The sequence below is a fragment of the Dioscorea cayenensis genome, chromosome 2 (genome assembly GCF_009730915.1).
Source record: "Dioscorea cayenensis subsp. rotundata cultivar TDr96_F1 chromosome 2, TDr96_F1_v2_PseudoChromosome.rev07_lg8_w22 25.fasta, whole genome shotgun sequence".
Classification (NCBI taxonomy): Eukaryota; Viridiplantae; Streptophyta; class Magnoliopsida; order Dioscoreales; family Dioscoreaceae; genus Dioscorea; species Dioscorea cayenensis.
In genome coordinates, this window is record NC_052472.1 from 9,794,640 (window position 1) to 9,805,088 (window position 10,449).

Below are 10,449 nucleotides of genomic sequence, written 5' to 3' on the forward strand. Positions count from 1 at the left end.
GGTTACGTATTGCTGCCTCTGTAGAATCTAAAAAGCATTAGCTGAATATTGTTTTAAAAACATTAATGGATTGATGTAATTAATCTAATTCCTATAGCATTTACTTATTTTTTATTTGTTAAATTATTTAAAAAGGCATTGTTTAGAAAATGTTTAATTATTAAATTTTTACACAATTGTATTAGCAGCCAACTGCACAAATGCAAATGGTTTATTATTTATTTATTGTTTAATTATTTATTTCTTTATTTATTTATTATTTCCTTATTAATTCGTTATTTTAAAAATGCTTGTTAGTTCCTCAAAAGTGAGATCTTGCAAAAATTATTGTTATGCGTAACTTAGTCTCCAATTATAACTATGTTTCAACTTAGTCAATAGGGGTCAATATTGACCATTTCAACATACACTCTGTAACTGAGACTATAGTTTTGCACCGCGCCATCGATGAAATAATAGAGGTTATAAATTTTTTATTTGGCCCACAGAGGTAAAACAAATGGGTTCTAATATTTTGAGTTGGGTGCCACCGAGGTAATACAAATGGCCGTAGTAAATTGGAGATACTTAAACGATTGGAAAACCACTTTGCTTTATTTTTGTATTTTGTTAAATGTTCGTGGATGCCAGTATTTGGATTTTATTGATGTATTTGATAGGAGTTTCAGTTTCTGTACATATATGTATATGGTACAGATTTTTGCCAAATGTTGTTCTTTTAAATCTTTGAACTTTGTAAAGCCATATTTTGTTTTAGTGGGTTACTTATTGGGATTTTGGAAGCTCATCAAGTTGTTGATTATTTCTTTCAAATCAAGAGTAAGGTCTTGTAAGGATCAGCTTAGCCGGGTTGTCAAGTAGCGTGTGTCCATTTTTGGTTGACGAGTGTCTTAGTAATTATTGTAGTTTGTCTTTGTATTAGACCCTGGTTTGTATTAAAACTCTAAACTCCTAGATATAAAGACTTGTTGTGTTTGCTATTTGTATGTTTTGTATTTTGTGTTTTCTACATTATTTAGGTGATGAGGTCTTGCATATTCACTAGGTTTTGACCAAGTGGGTGCATGCCCATTTGTCCACATTCCGGGCTCATCACATTGGGCTCAGGGCGTGTCATAGATGCTTATAGAGCAATGGTAGGTGTGATATTGTCATAAAACAAGCAGCCTATTGCATACTTCAGCAAACAACTGACACCATAACTGTAAGCATCTTCAACCAATGCGCTTAAGATGTACCTTGGTGAGAATGATCCGCAATCGCATGGGTCATCAAGTAATACCCTGTGCGTGACACAAGGGTTATATTCCCTAGGGTCCCAAGAGCTGCTATTACTTCCTCCTAGACAGCACTATCTAGTCTAAGAATTATATGATTAAAACAAAATAAGGAAAATAACAAAGAGAAAACTATAAACATATGGACTAGGGCTCACCACATAAGTATACTAAGGAAGCAAGTAACAATGAAAGTTTGAGGCCTGGGCAAGGATCCCCTCAGGACTACTAAAGCTAGAAGGATGCTTGAATTACATAGGCAATGGTGATTTTGGAAGAAGAGATGTCCTAAAATATATTACCCCAATGGTCACGGTAATAACCCCTAATCTGGTATGAATATTGGCTCAGAATCTCTTTTGGCCAAATCCTCTTATGATTGCAATACACATAGGGAAATCTCTAATTAGGGCCGATACTCAACCTAGGTATAGCCCTAATGGTTAGAGGGGTATGAAATCCCCGATGGTCACGGCGTACTCATACATGAATCCCTTCTAAGCGAAGTGGTCTAATATAAGGGCGATGGTCATGCTACCAAGTACAAATTAGAAGTTGAAATACAGAGTTCTCATGCAAATCAACACATAAAAGTTCACAAGGCTTAAACCACACAAATACTATATATGTAAATCAAAACATCCACAAAAACAAGTTTATCCCAAGGTTCACTAGATGCCGAGTGACCTTGGGAGTCTAGTTCATCATCAACAAAGGAGAAAACATAGAAAACAAGAAATACAAGACAAATCTCAAGCAAACTCCCCTAAGATGAAGACTAGAAGGTGGTGATGAGAACTTGTCGGATCCACGTCGGCAAGCTCTTAATCTTCTTCCTTGAGTGTAACCTTCTTCTCCTTTTGATTTCCCTCTTAGATCTGCCTCTTCCTATAGCCTTGAAGCTCTAGAAGATGATGGTGGATAAGGGGTGGCCAAAGACCCCCAAAAATGATGCCCTAACACTCTTTAAAAAGACCTCTCAGGTTAGCTTACGGGTGGACTCACGGTCATAATACGGGTTACAGTACTGCAGTTCGCTGAATTCCTTGTGGTTGATTTCATGGTCGTGAGGTTGCCCCTGAGGATTTCCAGACTTAGAATTTCTTCAAGATTTTCGTGCTTCAGGCTGCTAATGTGTTGCTACAGTGCCCATGACCCTAAAACGCCGTTTTTGGTGTTGATTTCTTCTCAAATTGCGTCGTTGAGCTCACCTAGGCTTCCTTTGTGCCTGAAACATAAAATTTAACTATTAAAACATAAAAGGGCATCGATTTATCAATAAAATATACAATTCATACACAATAAATACATATAAAATACATACATTTAGGCATTTATTATACCTGATCATAAAAGCGGTACATAAGTAGTGCCAATATCTCTAGAGAATTCTATATCTCCTATATTTGCTAATACAGATGCAAGAGCAACAATGGTGGCTCACCAAAGCTCTTTCTTGTGATTGTTTTCTCCTTCTGAGACTTTTGCCTTAGCATTTCTCCCTCCTCTCCCTTCTTGCCATGGCAAGAAGGGGGTAACCATCCACTTCTGCTCTGTCATGGGCGGACATTACTGCCACTACCTAGAAGCGCTCCACCTCCTTTCCTTTGTATGATGTCCCAATGTTGAACAGGCTGAAAGCTAACACTTCGGAGTTTCTCTGAATAGACAATGACGCTTTTTCTCGAGCAGGGATGTGCTTCCAAACTTCCTTATATGGTAAATTCTTTGGTAAGTCTCCACCGTTCGACCAAGTAAAATAAATTCTGAACTCCAATTGGAATGACCTAGGTGTTTTCACATCTCGGACCTACCGAATGGCTATCTCCTCATTCGGTGTGAAACACATGATGTCATGCAGAAACTTTTGTTCTAAACTCCAAGTAGAATAACCTTGGGTTATGAAGTGCATTATTTTGTAGTTGGCAGCATGGCAACCCTACTTCGAACTAGAGTACACTAAGTTATCCACCGCTGCTCTTTGGGTGCAATTGCCTAATCTTCATGTAGAATTTTGGGACGGTGAATCTCTCGAATTGATCTCAGCTCTACTCGGATGACTTCTCAAGATAGAAGAGTTCAACTCTTCTCTGAGTAGGTCTAAATATGCTCGAATATGTATAGAAATTGATCTTTCAAAACCTCTGAAATAGGGCTTCTAGTTAGGTGATGATGATCTTTGAGTATTTGTTGTGGTTCTATATGAGAGACTTCCCACGTTTTGTTACCACTATAGTCTACTCGGTCATGGGACAAACACCTACAATCGTCAAAGCCCAGGAAGCCAATGGAATCCATCTCCACCCCTTCATTCTGACCTATGTGGTTGATAAAGGCTGGTGGTCAAGGAGAACCTAGCTCTTGTGAGTGATGACATGGATATAGGAAAGGATCCCTGTCCACTAGACTTAGTTTGTACTAACGACCCGTTAATGAAGGTTTTGGATAATTAATACAGACCCTAGATACTCGTTTCCAGGCAGTGTGGTCACGACAGTGGGTGTGGAGTTGCTGGTGGCTCTGGTAATCCAGGGTCATGTGTAGTGCATGTGCATCCGAGCGACCACGTTAGAGGTAGTCTCAATGTTCCAATTCCCCACAATAGCTCTCCATGCTCGCCACGTGGAGGGGCTAGCTTAAGTGGCAGGGAAGGTTGCATCGTAACTCAGTTACGCTCTCCTAAAGTAATTACTGTGGAGGCGGCCCAACTCCCTTTTGATCCTTGCCCTCCAGACAATCTTGATCAATGGATCTTGTATAATCCATTCCCCCCTCCCTGATTTGGGGGATGGTACTCCCTTCACGCCGAATCTCACACCATATCCTGAGAACAGTTTGACCTTACTCGTGGTTTAAGTTCCAAGGAGTCTGTAAGCATTGTCCTAGCATCAGGTTCCAAAGCTTCTTCGAGTTCCAAGGGTAAAATGACTACTTCTTCGACGCACAAGCTACCTAATGACCCTCCACCTATCCTTTAGTCATCAATCACACAATCGGATAGGACACCATCTAGAGATTTTATTGCACCTCATCAAGACGCAGTGGACAAAGTCTCAATGTCTCTTCTCTCCTCATCTCCGGAGGACTCTGATCTTGATATGAATACCTCAAATGATGATGCTGAAGACGATGATGAAGAAGACGACGATGGAGAAGATATGTCAGAATATGAAGAGTTTGTAGAACCGGATGACTCCATGAAACTCAATGAGTTTAAGAATGGATTTCGTAAAGAAGCTCTTGCTAGGAAAGGGCCTTAAAATCAGGCGACCCCTCACAAGAAAGGGAGGCTGAAGAAGGATGGTGCAAATATACAGGACATTGCTTGTTCCTATAGTCTCTAATTGGTTTATGATGATTATCATCAGGATATTTCTCATCACTATCTTAATTTTATATAAACTTATCATGTTTATGGATCCTCAGAACATTGTATGCTGGAACTATAGGGGTGTGTCAAGCCGCGACATGATCTCCAGAATTCTACATCTGCTAAAGAAGTTCAAACCAATTATTTTCTGTCTGGTAGAAACTAGAGCTGATGATGCTAGATTATCTAGATTTTATTCCAATATTGAGAATAGATGGCATTGGGCCGCCATTGTTGCTAATGTTTTTTAGGTGGAATAATCGCAATGTGGAACAAAAATCTTGGTAATGTCACTCCTTTGGTCAAGTCCAGGTACACTTTTCATCTAGTTATTACTGATAATACTAATAAGTCCTGGATTGTGTCTATAGTCTATAATTCCACTCGGATCCAAAGACAATCTATTTTATAGAATCAGCTCAAGTATGTCTTCCATTAACTTACCCTAGCTCATTATTAGAGATTTCAATTCTGTAATCTCTCATAATGAGCATAAAGGGGGGTCCCCTTTATTACTATAGTCACAAGGCCCGTATCTTTATAGATTTCATTGCTACTAATAATCTTTTGCATGTTAGTGGGCTTGACCTGGTGTAATAACCAACTAGGGCTGGCCAGAAAGTGGGCTTGACTCGATTGGTGTGGTGAACACTTATTGGTCTAATAATTTTGATTCTTGTTTGGTCAAGCATCTTCCTTGATACCTCTCTGATTACTTCCTTCTTTTTTTTTTTCGGTTGTTCCTCGAAACTTCTGCAAAAAGCGCATTTTTCAGTTTGAAAATATTTGGTTAAATTACATAGGGTGTCATTCAACTATTAGGGATACATGGAATTTCAGACCGCACTCTAACCCTCTCCATGCTGTCTCTCATCTTATTACCCATAATAGGTCTAATCTTTTACATTGGAAATTTAATGGTCTGACCTTTATTGATATTGAAATTAAAAAACTTGAATCAACTATTCTTGAGATAGAGACCCTCAATGATTTCAGTGATTCTAGTAACTCCTCACAGCAAGACCTTGCTTCTCTCTATAACAGACTCATTGCTCTCCACATATAGAATTCCGCCAAATGGGTTCAGAGAGCAAGGCTATTGTGGGTTAACTGTGGGGACATTAACTCTGGTTTTTTTCATAATTCTGCCTGCATTCGCAATCACTATAAATCCATCTCTCATATTTCTTATTTGAGTTGTAATGTTTTTACCATTAAGCAGGATATTAGTAAAACTTTTGTTAACATTTTTACTGATCTTTGGACATATTTTTTTGATAAATATTTTCTGGAGATCTTCAACACCCTCCCTAATGATTTACAGCAGCTTCTCAGATAGTGAGCGTAATATGCTCACCAGTGATGTCTCCAAAAATGAAGTATTTGAAGCTTTGCAATCTCTCCCCTCCGGTAAGAGCCCTGTCCCCGATAGTTTAAACATTGAGTTCTTTCGGTTCTACTAGAATATTATTGGGGATATTATGTTCACAACTGTCAGGTATTTTTTTGAGCATTCTGTTTTACCTATTTCTTGGGGTAGGACTTTCATCACATTAATTCCTAAGAAACCTAATCCTAAGTCTAATTATGATTTTCACCCTATATTCCTCTGTAATATCTTCTACAAGATTATCTCTAAAGTTCTTGCCAATCGTCTTAAATTAGTTCTTCCGAAGCTCATTGGTAGAGAACAATGTGGCTTTGTCTCTAATCACACCCCTTTTGACAACATCATCACTCTTCAAAAGGTTGCTCACTCTCTTGACACTAATCTCAACTCTCTCATAGGATGATAGTCAAATTAGACATTAAGAAAGCTTATGACACCATGAGTTTGACTGTAATTCTTGCTACCTTGACCAAAATGAATTACCCTAGCAGCTGGATTTCTTGGATCCATGCCTGTATTAGTATTGTCTCCTTCTCCATCCTTGTCAATAAAATCCCCACCCCTTGTTCCAATCTGCTAGAGGTTTACGTCAGGGTGACCCCTTATCCTCATATATCTTTATCTTAGTAGCTTAGAACCTTACTGCCATGCCAACTATCCCATGAGAATTAATTATATCTTGGGCTTCAATCCAAATTTTTGTTGCAACTTCAACCATCTCATATATGCAGATGACTTAATTCTAGTTACCAAGGCCTCTAGACAGACTGCTTGAAATATCAAGGTTTGTTTCCATATTTATGAGACTCTAACTGGCCAATGGGTTAACAAATGTAAATCTGAAATTCATTTCCCCAACCGTTTTAATAGCAAACTCAGTAAAAGCATATCCAATATTATGGAGGTTAAAACTGACTCATTTCCTTTTGTCTATACCTCAGTATTATGATTTCTCCTAAGAAATTGGCACTCTCTTATTTCTCCTCCTTGATTGATAAGATTGAGAATCCAATTTCCTTTCGGAGGCAATCTAGAATCTCCTTGGCAGGGAAAACCATTCTTATAAACTCCTCAATCATGTATGTGCGCATGTATTATCTTTTTATTTATCCAATTCCTGACATAATGTTGGATAGGATCTCTAAAGCTCTTAGGGTTTTCTTTGGGTCTAAAGATGGCAATCGAAAGGGCATTAACTTAGATTAGTGGGATGAAATCACTCTTAATCTTACTAAGGGGCCTCTTTCTTTGTAACCTTTATCTCTAAAAATTGCCCTGATGGCTAAAAATGTTCTTTGGTATCTTAATAAGTGCACATACTTAAGATTAAATATGGTAATTACAACATGTGGACTAGTAGTATTCCTACTAGTTGCTCTTGGTTTTATAGAGGACTTTGTCGTAATGCTAATCATATCAAACCTTTTCTTTGGATGAGCAACATAAATCCAAACTCAACATGGATATGGATCTTAAATCTATTCAACTCTTTAATCTATTGCTTGATACCCAATCGGAATATCCATTTGCTTCGGAATTTGTTTGGGTTGATTCTTAATGAGTTTTCTATTAGTCATGGGAATATTACTCATGATCTTGATAATACCTGGGTTTGGTTTCGTATATCCCATTGGACCAAAGTTTCTACCATGGTTTACTCTTACTACAGCCAGTAGGTGACCAAACAAGATTCTTGGGATGGCTCGGTCCATCATCCGGCATCTTAAAGTTACTCCTCATGTCAAGCATTTCATTTGGCTAATTCTTCACAATAGCAATAAAACTCATGAATATTTATATAGATTAAAGTCAGCTTCAAGCTATGTGTGGTTTCTATAATTTGTTTATTGAAATAGTTGAACACCTATTATATACTTATCCAAATCTCAATCTATCTAGAATTTGATTAGATCGTAAAATCAGGAAGCCAATTAATTTGTTAAATGGGATTACATCAGGTGATTGGCTCAACACTGATTTGTTTGGTAATGATCTCTATACTAAATTGGTGATTGCTTCAACAGCTTGGTTTATATGGAAAGCTAGATGCAATGGTATTTTCAGAATTGAGCCTCTCAATTGCTTCACAACTTACAAATTAGCACTCGGACACGTCAGGAAGTACTCTATTACCTCTTCAGTTCATATTGGGAAATTTTAATTTAGAATAACTTCTCATCATCTGATAGTCCATTTATCTTTATAGCTGCTACTTGGAACCTAGCCACGTCCATTGTTGGCATTGCCTTCTTCAATGTGGATTCCTCCTCGGCATTTCTACGTGCTTGTTGCTACAGTGTGTTTGCAGAATCTAATGTTGATGCTGAGGCAAAGGCGATGATCATCACATTGAAAATCTTACTGGATTGGCGCCTTCTTACCAAGCATATCTTCTCTAATGATGCTGCCCTTGTTAAAGCTGTTAAATGATGAGTGCACATTATATACATGTTTTCATACCCTAAATCCATCAATATTCTTGTTCTCAAGCTAACATTTATGCATGTGCGGTACTATTCGGGGTATTTTTGTTACTTGTGCAGGAATAAAGGGGTTTGACGCTATTTGGAGTGAAATTAGGAAGAAAACGAGAGAATACCTAGAATGGGCTCAAGTACTCAAGCTGGACATGGGCAAGACACGCTCGTGTCCTGTCCACTGAATATCCCAGCCTGGCGAGTTGTTTAGAGAGAAGTCCATTGATAAGTGTCTAAATGTAGATGTCTTCATGCATATATCGTATTCACTTTGCATGTATTTCGTGAGGTTTGATGCCCGTTTTGCGCTTAATTATCTATTATTTGCTTTGTAGGGCATAAGGAAGCCATGGAGAACAAGAAGATATCATTTGGGCGAAAAGAGAAGAAAACAGAAATTTCATACTACCCCCATACTACCCAGTATGGGGGCCGTATGCACTATAGCAGTGGATTGATTTGGATTGTCTGCCCAAATTTCCATACTACACAGTATGGGGGCCGTATGCACCCCGTATGGATCGCGAATCTAGGGTTTTTGGGTGCTATACGACCCCCACATGACCCGTATGCCTCGGGGGTTATAAATACCAACTTTTAGGGCAGAAAAAGGGGACTTTTGGCTAGACTTTGGGGAGATCACATGGGAGATTTTGGGTGACCTTGTTAAGGAGAAGAAGGGCAAGGAAGCTAGAAGATCATTCAAGCCCAAGGTCCAAGATTCTCAAGGCAAGAAGGCAACATCATTCAAGGGGAGATTTACCACGATTTGAAGGAAGGAGACCCGCGGCTAGAGGAAGCGTCATTTGGCACTCCTTTGGCAGGGAAAGCGTCATTCGGCACATTCTTCCCCTCCTCCTTCACCATTTCATCTAGGGAGTGTCATTTATGCTTTTGTTTCATGTTTTGTTTGTTTGTATTGCTTGTTGTGGGATGATGACACACTAGACCCCCAAGGGCCACCGAGTGTTGGTGAACCTTGGGGTGTTTTATCATGTATGTTAGATGATAACTTGTTAATTCTATGCTTGGGTAATTTTTAGATCTAATCCATTGTTTTCATGCTAAGTGCTACACTAAGGAGAAATCCGTAGCTCTTTTGTGAGTGATGCATGTAGATGTGACTTGCTCGCATGTATTAGATCATGAATGGATTAAAAGGGGATACTTGTATCATCACGCTGAGAAATTGGGTGTTTGGTAGCCCTCCATGTAGGTTTAATCCGAAGAAGAGTAGGTTTATTCCTAAGTGAGATTTCCTCATACTTAATGCAATCGTAGGAATGTAGATTTGGAAGAAATTCCTATCTATGTTCGTATGGGATTAGGGTTCAATCGCCGGAAATTGGGGTTGTTCTAATCTTGGAATCTCATGGTCCATTTTACCTTGCATCTTTAGATCATCATCCATGTTGCATGATAACCCCTCAAGGGATCCTCATCCATAGGCCTTTGCATCTCATTAATTTTCTTGCTTGCTTATTGCTTGTTCTCTCTAATTTGGTCATAATCTCGTTTTTAGCTTTTAATTACATTTAGTAGAGTAAAAATCCATCATTTGAGATGTTAGGCTAGATAATAGCTCGAGAAGGAGTAATAGGAGATCCTTAGCCCCGTGGAATACGATCCTCGCGTCTTCACGCGAGGTATTACTTGGCGATCCCGTACACTTGCGGGGAAGCAATCAAGTTTTTGGCGCCGTTGCCGGGGATTCTTTAAAGAATTCTAGGAAACTTTTAGATTATTACTCTAGCCATTTCATTCTTTACTCATTTTTTTTATTGTTGTTATTTTTCTTTCCCTTTAATCTTAACTTTCTATCATCTTTCTCGGTTTTGCAAGGTACTGTGCATGACACGCTCATATCCATCGACATTGATTACACCGGATAGTGAAATTGAAAGAACTCTGCATCGGAGATTGAGAGAGGTTGGT